Source organism: Saimiri boliviensis, chromosome 6, assembly GCF_048565385.1.
Source record: "Saimiri boliviensis isolate mSaiBol1 chromosome 6, mSaiBol1.pri, whole genome shotgun sequence".
NCBI classification, from domain to species: domain Eukaryota; kingdom Metazoa; phylum Chordata; class Mammalia; order Primates; family Cebidae; genus Saimiri; species Saimiri boliviensis.
The window spans coordinates 86011031-86028462 of NC_133454.1; the positions used below are offsets into that span (position 1 = coordinate 86011031).

General features: G+C 35.5%; 1 protein-coding gene across 22 annotated transcripts in view; it reads right to left on the reverse strand.

Annotated features, from left to right (window-relative positions):
* SOX6 (SRY-box transcription factor 6) overlaps positions 1-17432 on the reverse strand; it is a 785339-nt gene that overhangs the window by 403181 nt on the left and 364726 nt on the right. The window contains exon 1 of one of the 22 annotated variants that reach the window (XM_074401161.1): positions 1-15601. This exon is cut by the window's left edge and continues 2612 nt beyond it. The exons of 20 other annotated variants lie outside the window; for them this stretch is intronic. The gene's annotated coding sequence lies outside the window, so the exon portion shown is untranslated. Of the gene's footprint in view, positions 15602-17432 lie in introns of those variants that run through there. One more of the 22 variants, XM_074401144.1, reaches the window with a different exon arrangement.

Sequence of the window (17432 nt, forward strand, 5' to 3'; positions counted from 1 at the left end):
TATAAATGGAAAATAAATCACTACAAAGTGATATGATCAGAGACCAGGTTCTAGAGAGACAGATTGTGGGAGCCCAGAAGAAGTAATACAAACCTCATTTTAGAGGGACAAGAGACATTGCGGAAGACTCACTTAACTGTGTCTTCAAGGATGAGTAGAAGTTTGTCTGGTAGAAATTTTAAAAAAGGATATTCTAAGATGTGCAAGGGCTGGGACATATAAAAGAGTATGGGTATATTCCAAGAAAAGGAAGAACTTCAAAGTTACTAAACTATGGAGTGCAAGGTGGGAAGTAGCAGGAAAAAATCTAGTAGGACAGAATGACAACAGACTGGAAAGGATTTCAAATGCAATTCAAAATAGTTTGGGTTTTATCTTCTGGTAAATAGAAAATCATTGCATTAACCTAGGGAGTAGTACGGTCTGAATTTCCCTTATGAAAAAAAATCTCTAGTGACCTTAGGAAGAATGACTCATCCAAAAGGTTGTATATATGTTTATACTCCTGTCATTTGTATTCATGTGTGCTTAGCTGTCCTTTTCTTATCTTGTCCCTGGTGTTCTGCTAGACATGTGGTACTGACCAGTTCCTCTCTACTTCCACATTCTTTCAAGTCTCTGTTTTCAGTCTCTACAACTGCCACTGATAAATGTTGTTGAAAGAAAGTAGATGAAAGGGGTAGGGAAGGAAGAGGAGGGAATAATATGAATAATCACAAATCAAATATCAGAGACAAAGAGAGAAGTTTTACTAATAAAAATAACAATGCAATAGTAAATGGTATTGAGTGCACACTATGTGACAAGCTCATTACTTTATGCCTCACAATACCTCATTAAATCTCAAATAACCCCACAACAAAGCTACAAATTTATCCTTATTTGCAGATGACCTAAGTGAAGCTTAGAAGTTGTTAAGTAACTTGGCTATGGTTATAAAGTAAATGAGAGAAAAGAGATTCAAGTAAGTCCTGTCTGACTCTAAATCCTATGCTTTTAACTTTTATACTATACTTCTAATAATATCAGTTACTGAATGTTAACCACATGTCAAAATCTATCCTAGATGCTTTGCCCAGACTACCTCTATGACCTACAATAACCCAAGAAAGTAAATATCATTGTCCCCATTTCACAGCAGAGGAAGGAGACTGACTGAGTAACGGATCTAAGGTTGTACAACTAGTAAGAGGCATCACCAGAGTTTGGGTGGTGATGCCTAGTCTGTCTGGATGTACCCTTTCCACTACATTATGATGTGTATATATTTCTGATTCTTTCCTTCCCTATAAACTCTTCCCCATTTCTACATTTCCAGATTCTACCTTCAAGGCTCAGTTAATATCTTACTCTTTCCAGAAGTCTGTCAACAAAATACCAGTTCACCATTGTATTCCTTTCTGAATTATTTGTGTTACATTCATTTAATTTGATCAGAATAGATATGTATTTGTTTCCTCCTATATGTTTACATTCTATATCTTCAGTCAGGCAACCCCACAGTACGTGTAGCAGGTTTCTCAGGCAGGATGTGCTGTCCATACATATCTTATACTACTCAGCTTCTAGAAGTGGACAAGAATTGTGCCATAATATTTTGTATCCCCCAAGATAACTAGCAGAAACCTAAGTATATGGTAGGGCTTAATAAAAATTGTGTTGAATAACTCCAACGTACTCTAATAGTATACAGTTTTCAATAATAATAGTAACAATAGCTAATTCTCCCTGTATGTATGGAGACTTTATATATATTCAATCCTTACAAAAGCCAGTAATGTAGGTAATGTTGTTACCTTTTTTTTACAGAGGAAACTCTGTTAAATCGAAAAAGTTAAGAGACTTGTTCAAGGTCATGCAGCCAATAAGGGTGGCAGAGTCAAGATTCAAGCCCATGCAGTCTCACTTCAGAGTCAGCATTCTTTTGACTACTTTACAATATGACCTGCACTCAATAGATGTTGTTCCAAGATTAAAGAACTATCACATCTTAAAAAAAAAAACTGTAAATGCACACATTACTTCTGATATAAACACTGGAAAAGATAGAAAGAAGAGTCTGTCTATATAAAGTAGAAAACCAGAGCAGTAGATACAAAAGTGCTAGGAAAAATAATAAGAACATTGAGAAGTATTTCTCTTAGTGTGTACCATTTTTGCATAATTTTCTCTGATTTATGAAGCATCCATGCCAACTTCCTCTCAATACACCACATTAGATAGCATAACTCAGAGTGAGCAGCCATTGTTAGCAAAGACCCTGAAACCCTATCCCAGAAACATGTAATCTTGAACCAGTGAAATACAACCACCTCTGCACTGACACAGAACAGCTGTTTAGGGTGTCCAAGGAATGGCCTGATGAAAATAGCAAGGAGAAATTGAAAAACTGAATATCAATTTCCAAATCTTTTAAACTTTATTAAGTTATTGCACAAGTCAGGAAATATATATATATATATACTTTTAAAGGAAAACAAGAAATTCTTGATAATTTCAAAATCATGAAAAATAGAGGTAAGTGATGTATGCTTGTATGTAATTCATAATTTACAATTTGCAAGACATTATCCTGTATATTATTTCTTTCAATTCACATAATAATTTGGTCAGATCAGAAGTATTATCATCTCTACAGAATCAGCCTCTACAAATGAAGTTTAGAGAAGATAATTTCCCACAGTTGTTTAGGTAGGAAGTGATGACACCTAAAATTCCAGTCCTCTAAAACAAAGCCCTTTTCCTTATAGCATGTTATGCCTCTCGAAGAAGGAAAGGGAAATAAGAGCACCTTGTGTTACAGAGGGGGAAAAAGTAACAGTGATTGCAAAATAGACAATGACTAAAGCATCGGAATGACAGGTCTTAGCTCTCTTTCTCTACCCTTTTAAGGAACCTCCACATTTCCCCTTTAAAAGTAAAATAAATAAAATAAGGGGTACAAGTTATACAAAATAAAGATCCTCCCAGTTGCTTTCCATCCCCATGTTGGCTAACTTCACTATTCCACTCTCTGAACCTTGTGGAACAATCACAGTAATATGGTACCACCAGAATTGTGTGATAGACACTCAAAAAAGCCCCATGACTCAATTCAAAGAAAATGCCAAAGGAAAGCCTGAGAAAACCTAGAACATGGAAAATAAAGCAATTTTCCCTTGTAGCACAGTGTGATAATTCTCCAGAGGAAAATATAATACAGCATGACTTTACAGAAGTATTGCATGGTATGCTATTTGTAGTGAAAAAATGGGGGCGCTAGAGTCTGGAAAATTGAAGAAAAATGAAAAAGCAAACAGCCCATCCAGAATCTGTTATGCCTACAGAACTCCATGCAACAGAGTAAAGAAAACTGCTTGCTTCAGAATTCTATAATTTTCTGGGGAATCAAGGTCAATAAGCATATCTACTCTTTCTCAGAACCAGCACATAAAAATTTTCAACATTCATAAGGAATGACAAGTCAGACATTTCACTGCAGAGGCAGCCACTATGAAAATGACCACAAAGGATATACCTGTGATATTTCTGGTCATAGAGATCTTTTTAAACCTTGGTACCATGACAGTAACATATAAACACATAGTTCCAGATATGGTCTCATTGTTCTTCTTTTATTAAATCATTCAGTAAATATATATACATATATTTATGCCTGACACTGTTCTAGCTGCTGACGATAAAGCAGTGAACAAGATAAAATACCTGCCCTAATATATTTTCATTCAAAGTCAAATTAAATCACCTACAAGATTTCTCCCAACTCTAAGATTTGTAAATTGCAAATGTCCCTGGTAGAAGAACCATATGGGCATTTAAAGGGCATTTGTGGGTATTCTAGCTTCAGTATCTAGCATAATGCTTAGCACTCAATAAAGGTATTTAAGTAAACGGAGAAAACCACTACATAGGTTGAGCATTCTCTAATCCGAAAATGCTCCAAAATCTGAAATTTTTTGAGCTCTGAAACAATGGTCAAAAGACATGCTCACTGAAGCATTTTGGATTTTAGATTTTTGGAAGAGAGATGTTCAACCCGGTATCTACAAATATTCCAAAATCCTCCCCCAAAAATCTGAAGTTTAAAACACTTTTGATCCCAAGCATTTTGGATAAGGGATACTCAACCTGTATTACAGATGTAGAAACAGATTCAGTTGGTTAAATAAATCATGATGGTAGGTGGTAGAGCTTTAAGAACTATGCCCTGATCGAGGGCTATTCTAGGAACACCTTATAATTTTGATAAAAACAGGTCAAAACTTTATTTTTAAGGGCTACTGGGTCACTAACAGTCAGTTCCACAATAGTTAGTCTCTAAATCTTTGCTTATCTGTGTACTTATTAGTACCATACAATTTAACACCTAGTTTTTCTCTAATTGGCATCAGGAAATAAGATTTGAACAAGTTTTAAGATTAAAAAATACTTGAGCAGTTATCTGGCTCTAGCCTCTCACTTTTCAGATGAGGGAACTAACCAGATAAGCATGGAAATTTTCTAACCCACTGCAGACCTAGCACAAAAACCCGTCTTCTGACACTTAGTCCAGTGTTTTTTTCCATCACCATACCATCTCTTCTAAGTTCCTTAATGGTAGGAACTATTTGCTAAATGTTTTAGGTATTTCCAAGAACACACAAAGTACATAATGGTATTGGCATATTATATTACCCTACAAATTAACTATAAAGAATTTTATTTTTCAAACCCGACTTTTCCTCCTCCCTGAAACTTCTCTAATCCTGTTGGGCTAGAAAATTTGTAACAGCTTCTGAACCAAGACCCTGTCCCAAAAGATTCCAGCAGGAATTTGCTAAGTTTAATGCAGAACAAGAATAACTATCCTAACATTCTTTTACCTGAAAAAAATTTCAGGACTTACAGGACAAGACCCTTCCAATTAGGTTTTTCCAAAAAATAACTGAGTAGCCCAAAGAGTCTTTCAGGAAAAGAGCCTATCTACTAGCCACCTGAAAGGAAATTTTCCTGAGCTGCTCTTACAAACTTCATCTACTCTCCAACCAGGCCTCCCTCAGGGAGGTGTCAGAGATTGCACAGGAGCACTAAATTGAGGGCAACAAGGCTGTTCTGGTTCTGTCACTTATAAGTTATTTGACATTGGGCAAAATCACTTATCCTCCCTATGTTTGTTTTTACCCGTCTGTAAAATAGAGATAATAATATTTACCCTGATTACCTCACAAGGTAATGAGGTAGAACACATGAGCTAATGGTCATAACATCAATTTGAAAAGTATAAAACACCATAGAAATGTAAGGTAGAGCAATTAATCATTAGTATTATCACTCGGAATGACTATGTATTTCAGAGGCCAGGAAGCTATCTTGTAAATCCAGTTAAGAAAAGGGCAGAGGCAGTGTGACACAACAGGAGTATCAAAACTCTAGAGTCAGATAACTACAGATATGAATCCAGACTCCACGACTTTGACAAGCTGTTCAAATTATTTAAGCCTCAATTTTCCCATCTGTAAAACTGGGGTAGTACTACTGTGGAACTACTATAAAGAACAAGTAACTTTTTTTTTTCAGCCATTATCCACAGTTTTGCTTTCTGTAGTTTCTGTTACCCACAGTCAACCACAGTCCAAAAGTAGGTGAGTATTACATGATAAGATATTTTAAGAGACACATTCACAGAATTTTTATTACAGTATATCATTATAATTGTTCTATTTCATTATTGTTGTTGTTCATCTCTTACTGTTCTTAATTTATAAATTAAAATTTACCATAGGTTTATGTGTATAGAAAAAAACAGTATGGGTAGGGTTCAGCACTAACTGTGGTTTCAGTCATCCACAGGGGGTCTTGGAACACATACCCAACAGATAAACAGGGAAGTACTCTGTGTCGTGTGTATGTGTATGTGTGTATCTTGTATGGTATAAAATAGTAATTATTATCATAAATTTCTTCTTCTAGAGGGCTTAGAACTTAGGGTTTTAACAAGCATTCCACCATGTAAACAGTTTTAATATCTATAATGTAAACGCCACCAACCACAGAAACAACATTCTTGATCAACATAGTAAAAAAAATTAGATGTTAATTAACTAGCATATTAGAAATCAGGCCAGAGTTTAGGAACCAGTTCTATCAATGGGTATTTTCTCAGTCACTCAGACAAACTGTTGTGCTTATTTCAAATCCAGTGCACTGAGGCTTTCTTTGTGACTGGATTGTTGGATTGCTGCCTGCATTTCTGTCTTCTGTAAAAATGCCACATGTATAGAAATTTCAGTCACCAGATTAGATGCTCATCTTAACAATATATTATGCTGTTTGGTGTCATGTTTACATCCTGTTGATGATGTTCATGACTTTTTATGCCTTAATTTTGTTCTTTGGTTTCACTAAAAAGTAAAAAGCTCTTAGACTAATGAATCCAAACTCTTTTCAGACACAGTGCTACTTCCCTTCCATGAGATCAGGGAAAAGGATATATTTCTGGTTGCAGACATATGTGGCACAGACATGAGATCACAGCTTTAAGCTTAATAGAAGAACATAACAATCTATTCACTGTTTACACTTTAGCCCAAAGGGCAGCTGGAAATCACAACCAGCCATATGCAGTGCCGAACAAGTGGTCATGACTTTATTAATAAAGCCAAGCATTGACAAATAAGATTCTGGGAATGGTACAGTGAGGGGTAGGAGTCTCTTACCCTAGGCCCCTCTAAGTACTAGGCATAGGGCCCAGGCTATTGTTGAGAATGTCCTTTGGGATTAGACTATTCTCTCTGCCAGGATTTCATTTGCCATCTTTCATATTTCCCAGTTCTCCCATACAGTGTTTAATCAGCTGCTGGTTGGAAAGGGCTCCCTATTCTTCTTGCATCCTGACATCCTGAAAAGGGAGCAAATTACAAAATAATCTACATGCAACTGAATCAAATCACACATATAGACATAGATTTTTTTGTACCATAAAGAACCATTTCAAGTAGAGAAAAAGATCCAAATAATCTCTCACTTAATCCTTCCAAGTCTATGACAGGTATGGGTAATATTATCCACAATCTATAATGATAACTGACATTGAGAAAGGCTTAAGGACACTGCAAGCAAATTGTAGAACAAAGATTTAAACCCAGGTCAAATTCCGTGTTTTCACCATTCAATGACTACCACAGAGAACTAATTACTTGATAATCCATATCCTATTACAATTACTTTCTGTCTTCATTGAGATACATACAAATTTAATAGGAAAACTTACTACTTAAAGTAAACCACTGTTTAAGACTGAAGGATTTCTTACATACACCAGTACCACAATTTAAAAAATTTCTATCTGGTTCCTTCACTTCCTTTCTATATCTAGCAGATACTATCAGGTGATAAATTTGTAACCCAAACATCATAACACAAATGTAAGAGCATAAAACCATCAAAACATGTACAAGCCTTCATCAAAGTGAACAAGCTCTATTATCAGGTCAGCAGAAATGAAATAATCAATAACTTTTATAAAGATGAGTGTACCCCTAAATATATTTTAAAAAGTTAAATTTAAAAATTTTTAAGATGACTGCTCATATAGATGGTACAGATATCTGATATTTGCTAGAATAACTAGTTCATCCAATGTAAAGTTTATTCAGATGTACTGGGTAGAGAAGGGAAATCTAAATTTACAGGCTAGCTCCTCAGACTGGGTCTAAGATATAGTTTAGATTTTGAGAAAGCACATTGTGCTTCTATGTGTGTTCTAATTCTGATTTTCGCTATTTCTGAAACAGAAGTGAAGTTCCTTGAAGTACACCATCTTTTTTATCAGAATTATTACTTTCAGGCTAAATATACATTTAGTTTTCAGTTGGGTCTAAATGAAGACTGTATTTAGAAAAACAAGAGCAGAGGAAAGACAATGCTCCAAATGCACTCTCCCTCACACCATGCTAGATTCATGATTGGCTAGAAGAGACAGTATACTTCATACTGAGATCTTTAATAATGCCACTGGTGGCCCAAGTTATTCACAAAGTTATGACACAGGGTATACCCACATTTTCTCCCTTGGGGCTTAAAGGAAAGAATCTGCTCCCAAAGTAAAGACAGTACTGTGTATCCAAAGTATGAAGCAAAAGGAAGAAAGAGAATAAGCCTAATGAAGTGTGAGATTTATCTCAGATAACTTTCCCAAAAATCATAAATCACTTTGGAAGACTGCTCTCAATCTCACAATTTAGATACATCACAAAATAAAATGCATAATTTACAAATCCTAGGAGCTTATCACCACAATAGTATGAATCAAAATGGCTCAATGGCTGAAATTTTCAGTGGACTAAACACCGATATTAGCATGAAGAGAAACTATTATCTAGCACCTTGGGGTCTGTAGATACACAAATAATATACATACATTATAAAAGTATCTTTCCTAGGAAGTATGAAATCTAACACAGTGGGAAAATCTTCACTTACCATCAATGGGTTCTTGAAAACTGAAACTTTAAGTAAAACAACCCATAACAAAACCAATTTTTTTTCTCATAGTTACAACAAAACATTATTCAAGGACTTTCCGTATGTCATTTCACTTAAAGTCACAGCTTCCATGAACCTATTGATGATATTAAGTGAGGACTTATTGTAGTCTCTTAATTGTCTATTGGCCACAAAATAATTCTTCAGTTGACTAGTGCTCAACATTATGTTGTGTAAATTATAGCAAACAACAAAGACATAGCAAAAAGAGCACTGAACACAATAAACTGCAATAAACTATAGGTTTCTAGTCTGTTTTTCCCCAATATCTAGATTTATTAAAAGTTCAGATTAAAGAAGGAAAAGATCAGCCTAACCAACAGAGCAAAACCCCATCTTGACAAAAAATGCAAACACTGGCCAGGCGTGGTGGCACACGCCTGTAGTCCCAACTACTCGGAAGGCTAAAGCAGGAGGATCATTTGTGCCCAGGAGGTCAAGTCTGCAGTGAGCTGTGACCACGCCCCTCCACTCCAGCCTGAGCACAGAGTAAGACCCTGTCTCAAAAAATAATAATAATAAATAATTTTTAAAAAATGAAAAAATATCTTTTCAACAAATGGTGCTGAGGAAACAGTGTATCTACATATTTTAAAAATAAAGTTTAACTGTTATACTTAACCCTTTAACTCTTATACTTAATTATATTTTTTAAATTAATTGAAAACGAATCTAAAACAAAATCTAAATCTATGGAACTCTGAGAAGAAAACTTAGAGGAAATCTTCATGACATTGAAGATTTCTTAAATATGACACAAGCAACCAAAAAACATCAGATAATTGAATTTCATCAAATTTAAAACTTTGGTGCGTCAAAGTAATTTATCAAGAGAATGGAAAGACAACAGAGAGAATGGGAGAAAAATTTGCAAGTCATATATCTAATAAGGGGTTAATATCTAGCATATATTTAAAAACTGCTACAACTCAACAATAACAAAAACAAAAACCCAATTCAAAAATGAGCAAAAAATGTGAATAGACATTTCTCCAAAGAATGTATACAGGCTAGGAGCTGTGGCTTATGCCTGTGATCCCATCTTTCAGGGAGGTGGCAGTGAGAGGATAGCTTGAGGAATTCAAGTCTAGCCTGGGCAACATAACAAGACTGTTCTCCACGAAAGGGAAACCAACCAAACAAAAGAGAATAAATACAAATGACAAACATATGAAAAGATGTTCAAGATCATCAGTCATTAGGCAAAGCAAATCAAAACAATGAGATACCACTTCACATCCATTAGGATGGCTATTACTAAAAAAGTGAAAAATAACATTTGCCTCACCTATGGCTAACTCCCTATTCAAGTCATTGCTCAAATGTCATATTGTCAGTGAGTTCTTCTCTGATCATCCTATTTAAAATTGTTTCTTTGCACCAATCTCGCTTATCCTAATCTCTATATTTTCTTTTTCTATAGCACTCATAAACTCCTAACATACTATATAATTTGCTTTCTTGTCATGCTTATTGTTGTCTGTTCCATGAGAACTAAAAGTATTTGTTTTATTCACTAATATATTTTAAGTATAAGAATCAATTAATTAGTTTCTTGCCTGGAGATAGAAAAGAGTGTAAAAGTTTAGTAAGCCACATCATTCTTTAGTCAGTTCTTATCTCTTTAACACCAAATATTATCTTCCATTTATCATAAACAAATAACCAAAATACAGTGGCTTAAAATGTAGTGTTCCACATTACTAATCATTTCAACAAAATGAGGTCTCAAAATTTTATTCATGCCCTAACATTCACAGTGCCATTTATCCACTTATTGTCTCTCGACACCCATATCACTCTTCAATTCTCTGCTTTGTGATGCTGGGGCACTATATTTCCCAGACTTCATTGCCATCTGGTTTTCTGTTAGGTTCTGACAATGAGAGAGATTAGTAAGAAATTAGAAGTTGGGAAGAGACAAGGGACTTCCTTCCTCTAACTACTGTCCATCATCCCTCCAGTAGCAAAAGATGCTTATGGCTGCACCATTTTATATTCCCACCAGCAATGGCTTCTTTTAGCCCTCCCAATATCAGCTGCCTAAGCCCCTCAGAAGTACCAGCACCAGCTGGCCACAACCCTCTCAGTGATTACAGCATAAATTATGCCACATTCTCCTCAGTGGTCTGAAAACAAGTCATGTAGCACATTCTCCCCTTCACAAGTCCAAGCCCCAATCACAGGCTTTTCCAAGCTTGCAGGTTTAAGTAACACAAAATTTTCCCATTTTCTTCCATCAGCCCCATGGCTGGTAGCTGCTCCCTATGGTTATTAATATCTGGGTTACCTCAGCCTCCTTTTTTGCTTTTATACTTTTCCAATGTCAACGAATTCCTTCAATTAAATCCCATCTATTTGAACTACTTATCATGTTTTTTGTCCTAACTAGACATGGCTGTATCTGGTAGAATATAACACTTCAGGTAGACCAAAAGATTGACAGTAGAATAAATTTATAATTTTGTCACTTAGAATTTATATAATTCAGATTCGTTATGTTATATTAACCAAAGAATGGTAAAATAGGTCTTTAAAATAGAACCAAAAAAAATATATTGATGTCCAGAAATGCTATGTTCACATCTGTACACTTTCATAGAGTTTATCTCCAACTCACTCCTCTCTCTTGCCTACTCCACATCTCCATTTAGAGGTCTAACCTGCATCTCAAACTTAACATGTCCAGAACTGAGCTCTTGATAATCCCTCCAAACCCTGTACCTTCCAAAGTCTTTCCCATCTTGCTTGCAACTCCATTCGTAGCTTCTCAGGCCAGAATCCTAGAATCATCCTTGATCCCTTTCTTTCTATCGTCCAACAAATCCAATCTGTCATAAACTCCTGTGAGTTCTTCATTCAACATATATTCAGAATATAACCACTTCTCACTACCTCCACTACTACTCAAAGCCACCAAGAACTCTCACTTAGGTTACTGTAATAGCCTCTTAAGTGGTCACACTGTTTCTACTCTTTTGCATCCCTATAATTTATTATTTTTATTTATTGCCAGCAACAACCAGAATGATCCTTTTAAAATAAACATGAGTCAGATTATACCATGTCTTTGCTCAGAATGTTCCAGTGGCTTCCAACCTTCCACAGAGTAAAAGCCAAATCCTCACAATGATGTACACATTCCTATGTGATCTGGCCCCTGTCATTTCTCTGACTTCATTTCCAATTATTTCCCCCTCACTCACTTGTCTCCAGCCACTCTGATCTCATCCCTCCCTGTACCTTGAATACACCAAGCATACTTCTACTTCAGAGTCTGCACAGGCCCCTCCCTCTGCCTGGCATGCTCTTCCCCTGGATGTCTGCATGGTTTCTTTTCTCCATACTTCAAGCTTTTAGGCAAAAATTTTCTTCTCAATGATATCTACTCTGACTATCTTATTTAAAATTGCACATATACCTCCACCCTGGGTGCTGCCTATCCTTGTTTCTTGTTTTATTTTCTCCATAGCATTTATCTTCCACCTTGCTACTTAATAATTTACTCGTTCAATTTTTAAAAATATATTGCCTGTTTCCCTCTGCTAGAATGTAAGCTCCTTGAGGGCAGAGATTTCTGTTTTGAACATTGATGTATCTCCAATCCCCAGTTGGTGCCTAGCATATAGGAAGTGCTTAGTCAACACTTGTTGAATAAAATTCCAAACTCCAAGGCACCAAAGAATGAATGAATATATGTGTATTTAGAAATACTGTGTGATACATGTTGCATATGTATAAATATTATCTTGCTTTTATTCTAAAGTGTAGAATTGTATTACAAACTCTAATACCATAGTATTACTACACCAAAATTACTATATTCCTTTGTTTTTACTGAGTCACATGAGATCAGGTGTAGGATTTTTCCACTTCTGGCATCATATTGGCACTCAAAACGTTTTAGATTTTGGAGCACTGCAGATTTTGAATTTTCAGATTATGGTTGCTCAGCCTGTAATACATTTATTTAAAGAACTTTAGCACAATTGCTGGGTCATAATGATACTAGGTATATGTTAGTGATCATTATTATAAAAGGCACCTAATATTTGTTAAATGACAGATAAAAGCTCCCAAACTCAGCATTTTATACTGCCTTAATTTGTTTATACTGTGAGTATACGAAAAGCAAGAATTATATTTTATGCTTCTTTTTTATCTGGCACTGTATTAAACATATTTGTTAAATAAATAATTGATTTATTGATTGATTAATGACATATATTGTTAAATCTACCAAAAATATAGATTGTGAAAGCCAGGTCACTCAAGATGACCAAAATAAATAAAACAGGATTTAAGAAAAGCAAGTTAGTCAATTCTGTCTCCTCATCACACTAACTAGGTATGATACTAAAGTATGCCAAATTCTTCTTTTTAATATATGATAGAGATATATGTATTTTCTATTAGAAAAGGAATAATGACAAATTAATGGCATAGGAATAAAAAAAATGATAAGTAGCGACAGATGGCAGACTTTAAAACTGAGGAGCCAACTAATCAAGGTTGTTAGAAGTCACCAAGGAGAACAAAGAACTAACAAAGAATTAAGTTGACAGCAAAGGGTGGGACTTCGTTGGAAAGGCTACTTCTCCAAAACACCACTCACAGATAAGCCCAGTTGAGTGACGGCTATAATAACTGACTCCAAAAGAAGTATATAGCTAACCACTGGTTATAAGAAGCTAGAACACTAGTCTTTCAGAGGAGAGGAACTGCAGAGGAATTTAAATAAAAGCACAGTAATAAGAGAATAAAATCAACATTAACCACCCTTGAGATGTTGATGGAGAGAGCCAGTAGAGATTAGTTAATTTGATATTACCAGCTGGAACCTAGATGGAATGACTGGAACTGAAAAATCCTTAGAAAAAAAAGTAAAATTAAGGTTCTGAAATAAAAATATGATTTCATTTATATGAACTGCTAACCATCACTTTGAAGACATTTCATTTTTTATCCTCATGCCATAAAAGTTAACATTGTTTAATGAAAACCATGTTCGGAACTTGCCATGTTCATACATATGATACACCATTTTTTTCACAAAGGTAATTTCATGGTGTGTAGATATATTTAGGAAGAAAAAATAGTGAGAGGAAAAACGGGCATTGCACAGAATGTTATTCCTAATGGTGTGTTAGATATGGACATGTGTACATCTATAAGCACGAGTGCACGAAAAGAAATAAAATTTCATCATAAAACTGTGGTTATGACAAAATTATCTGAACTTTTTGTCCCTAATATATTTTCATCCTTCACAGGCAGAATGACAATTCGCAATATACAGTTCTATATTTGTACAAAATGTAAAGCAGTAAGTTCTAGACACATGCCTAACACAGAGATGTGTCAGCAGTCAATCCAAGCAAACAGGTCCTTCTTCAATTTCTGTACCACTGTTTCAGGTGCCTTCCTTTACCTCACTCTTCCTTTCACACTTTGTTTTGTTTCTTGGGTCTAACTTCCTTCTTTGGGTTACTCTTTCACTACCAAATAAACTTAAGACTCCTGCTCTATTAGATAGTTCTTATCATCTGTAACATCTTCCCTTACTGCTTTAGAAACAGTAGATCTTGCAAGTAAGTGATGCAGTATCACACTTGAGGATTTAATTTATAGATTTCTATAATTTCCAGAGATGCAGTCATACCCAGGCATTGTCCAATTTTTATTGTAAAAAGTTTGTGAGTTTTCTGGTTGACATGTGCTTAACTCTAATCTGTAAGAATAAAGGTAAATAATAAGTACATTGAATAAACACATATTTGTATACATATTATATGTTCTGAACATTATGAGGTCATAACTATGCTGAAATGAAAAGAAAGGGAGATGGAGGGAGGGAGGGAGGGACAGAGGGAGGAAGTGAAAAAGGAAGGAAGGGAGGAAGGGAAGAAGGAAGGAAGCTAACTTATCTTAATTAGTACAGATATGTAGCCGTTAATACAGTTCATAAATATGCAAGGCTGTGCATCATTTACCCATCTTTAGCTCAATACAGTTACTATGGCTTCCATCCAGACATTATCTCAAAATATTATGCTATATCACAATGACTTAAGTCATAAAGCCAAATCTGTCTTTCTCTAAGCTCACTTATGTGTCTCTTCATTATTCAGAACATCCTAGACTGCATATGAACATAACTGGGAACTACCTCTTACAAAGCAATGAAAACCCTATGGAGGTCTACCCATAAATAAGAAAATCTGCAAAACCTGTTCCAAATGTTTTTATTGTCAGGATCTCAAATCTTTTTTAGTTCATTAGAATATCTGCTAATTGTAACATATAATAACTCTTAGTTATATTACCACTAATTCACAGGTCTGCAGTTTTCTTTCTAACTCTTCTGTATTCTTCAGATTCAGAGTTATTCAGACAAAATGATGACAATGTATTTCAAAGTAATTCTAAAAATTAACTTCTACAGCTATGCAAGTGGTATTCCAAATATCAGACATGGAATACATTTTTAAACAGAAAAAAATTAATATTAATGTCATTGTCTTTTTCTATTTAACACTTTAGGAGTCTTATTTAAGAAATACGTGCCACATATGATGCAAATACTGTAAATAATAAAAATGTTTAAAACGTGGTGAGGGTTTTTTTGTAATTAAACACACACTAACGTGGCAAAAAGAATTATGCCCCTGTCATAAATTTACTCATGCTATGCTGTATTCTCTATTCTTAGGCAATGTTCTATACTCCATAAATCCAAGAAACAATAAAATAAAATTGTGTTTGAAGGCCAGACAAATACTTAAATAGGAAACAGCAGGCTCATTTTTATTCCTTTCATATTCATATCCTCTCTCTCCCCATCTCACTCTTCAAACTTATCTCCATAATCATTTTTGTTATTATTAATGTTTCTATATTTGCTATCACTGTTTTAAGATAAGGAGACAACCGCAGTCCAAATTCACAAAATAAAAGTCTAACTTGAGGTAACACTATGCTTATTAGCAACTTTTAAGAATGGAACTTCAAAATGAAGCATCATCTAACAAACAAACAAAAAAAATACTGCTGCCATTAGGTGTTATATGAAAAAACAGATACAAATTCCACCAACTCATGTAAAAAAAAAAAAAAAAAAAAAAAAAAAAAAAGAAGCCTCAGAAATTTACTATTATTAACTAACACTTCAAAGCTATTTCAAACTTTCTGGCCCGCACCAATTAATTTTCCACCCTACCTACTCATACAAAAAAATATACATATTATTAAACAGAATAATGACATCTTCTCATCACACCTTATCTCTCCAATTGAAATCAGATATTTTGTATCACTGAACCAGAGAGGTTGTTACAAATGAAATCAAAGTGAGGCCTAGAGAGTTCAAATAATTTGTTCAAGTAATTAGTTAGATCAAACACCGTATATTCTCGCTCATAGGCGGGTGTTGAACAATGAGAACACATGGACACAGGGAGGGGAGCACTACACACTGGGATCCGTTGGGGGGAAATGGGGGAGGGGCGGGGGGGTGGGGAGGTGGGAAAAGATAGCATGGGGAGAAATGACAGATACAGGTGAGGGGACGGAAGGAAGCAAAGCACACTGCCATGTGTGTACCTATGCAACAATCTTGCATGTTCATCACATGTACCCCAAAACCTAAAATGCAATAAAAAAAAAAGAAAGAAAGAAATTACTAGCAGAGTTGAAACTAGAACTGAGTTCTCCAAACTCCAAAACACCAATCCAGATCTCCAAACTTCAAAGCACTAAGTACTATAGAGGGAAAAAAAGTTAAGAAATTGCCCTGGTCCTAAAGAACTCACTAAACCTCTAAAGTTGCATATTTCTGTGGTGAATATTATTTGGTCACCATAATGGAGGCAATTGAAGAGCTATTGGAAACAAATTTTTTAAAAGATTTGACTAATCCCAAATAATTTAAAGAGCTAATGCACACCCAGCAATCCCATTACTGTGTATATACCCAAAGGATTATAAATCATTCTGCTATAAACACACATGCACATACCCATCAATGATAGACTGGATAAAGAAAATGTAGCACATATACACCATGGAATACTATGCAGCCATAAAAATGAATGAGTTCTGGCCAGGCGCGGTGGCTCAAGCCTGTAATCCCAGCACTTTGGGAGGCCGAGGCGGGTGGATCATGAGGTCGAAAGATCGAGACCATCCTGGTCAACATGGTGAAACCCCGTCTCTACTAAAAACAAAAAAAATTAGCTGGGCATGGTGGCTCGTGCCTGTAATCCCAGCTACTTAGGAGGCTGAGGCAGGAGAATTGCCTGAGCCCAGAAGGCGGAGGTTGCAGTGAGCCGAGATCGCGCCATTGCACTCCAGCTTGGGTAACAAGAGCGAAACTCCGTCTCAGAAAAAAAAAAAAAATGAGTTCATGTCCTTTGTAGGGACATGGATGAAGCTGAAAACCATCATTCTCAGCAAACTAACACAGGAACAGAAAACAGAACACAAGGAAGGGAGCATCACACACCAGGGCCTGGTGGTGGGTAGAAGGCTAGGGGAGGGATAACATTAGGAGAAATACCTAATAGAGTTAGCTATGAAACATGCATGGATTATAAGTGAAATCCTTTGCCTACTTCCTCTACACTCCTGCCTTTTAATGGCTAAAACTTCACTTCAGAAGATGGGCACCAGGAATATAGGAAAAGGAAGGATATGCAAATTGAGTTTTAAAATCATAGCACTTTTGTTGACAGTAAGAATTTCACATGATCTCTATAAGGTTAAAGTAAGAAAATGAGGGAAGACTTTCTCATGGTCATCACTGAAACTCATGACTACATTCTGCAGACCCAGAACAGATCAACTTAAATTTCCCCCAGGCAACTGTTAAAAATGGGGAAAACTTACTGCACTACTTATAGAACATTTAG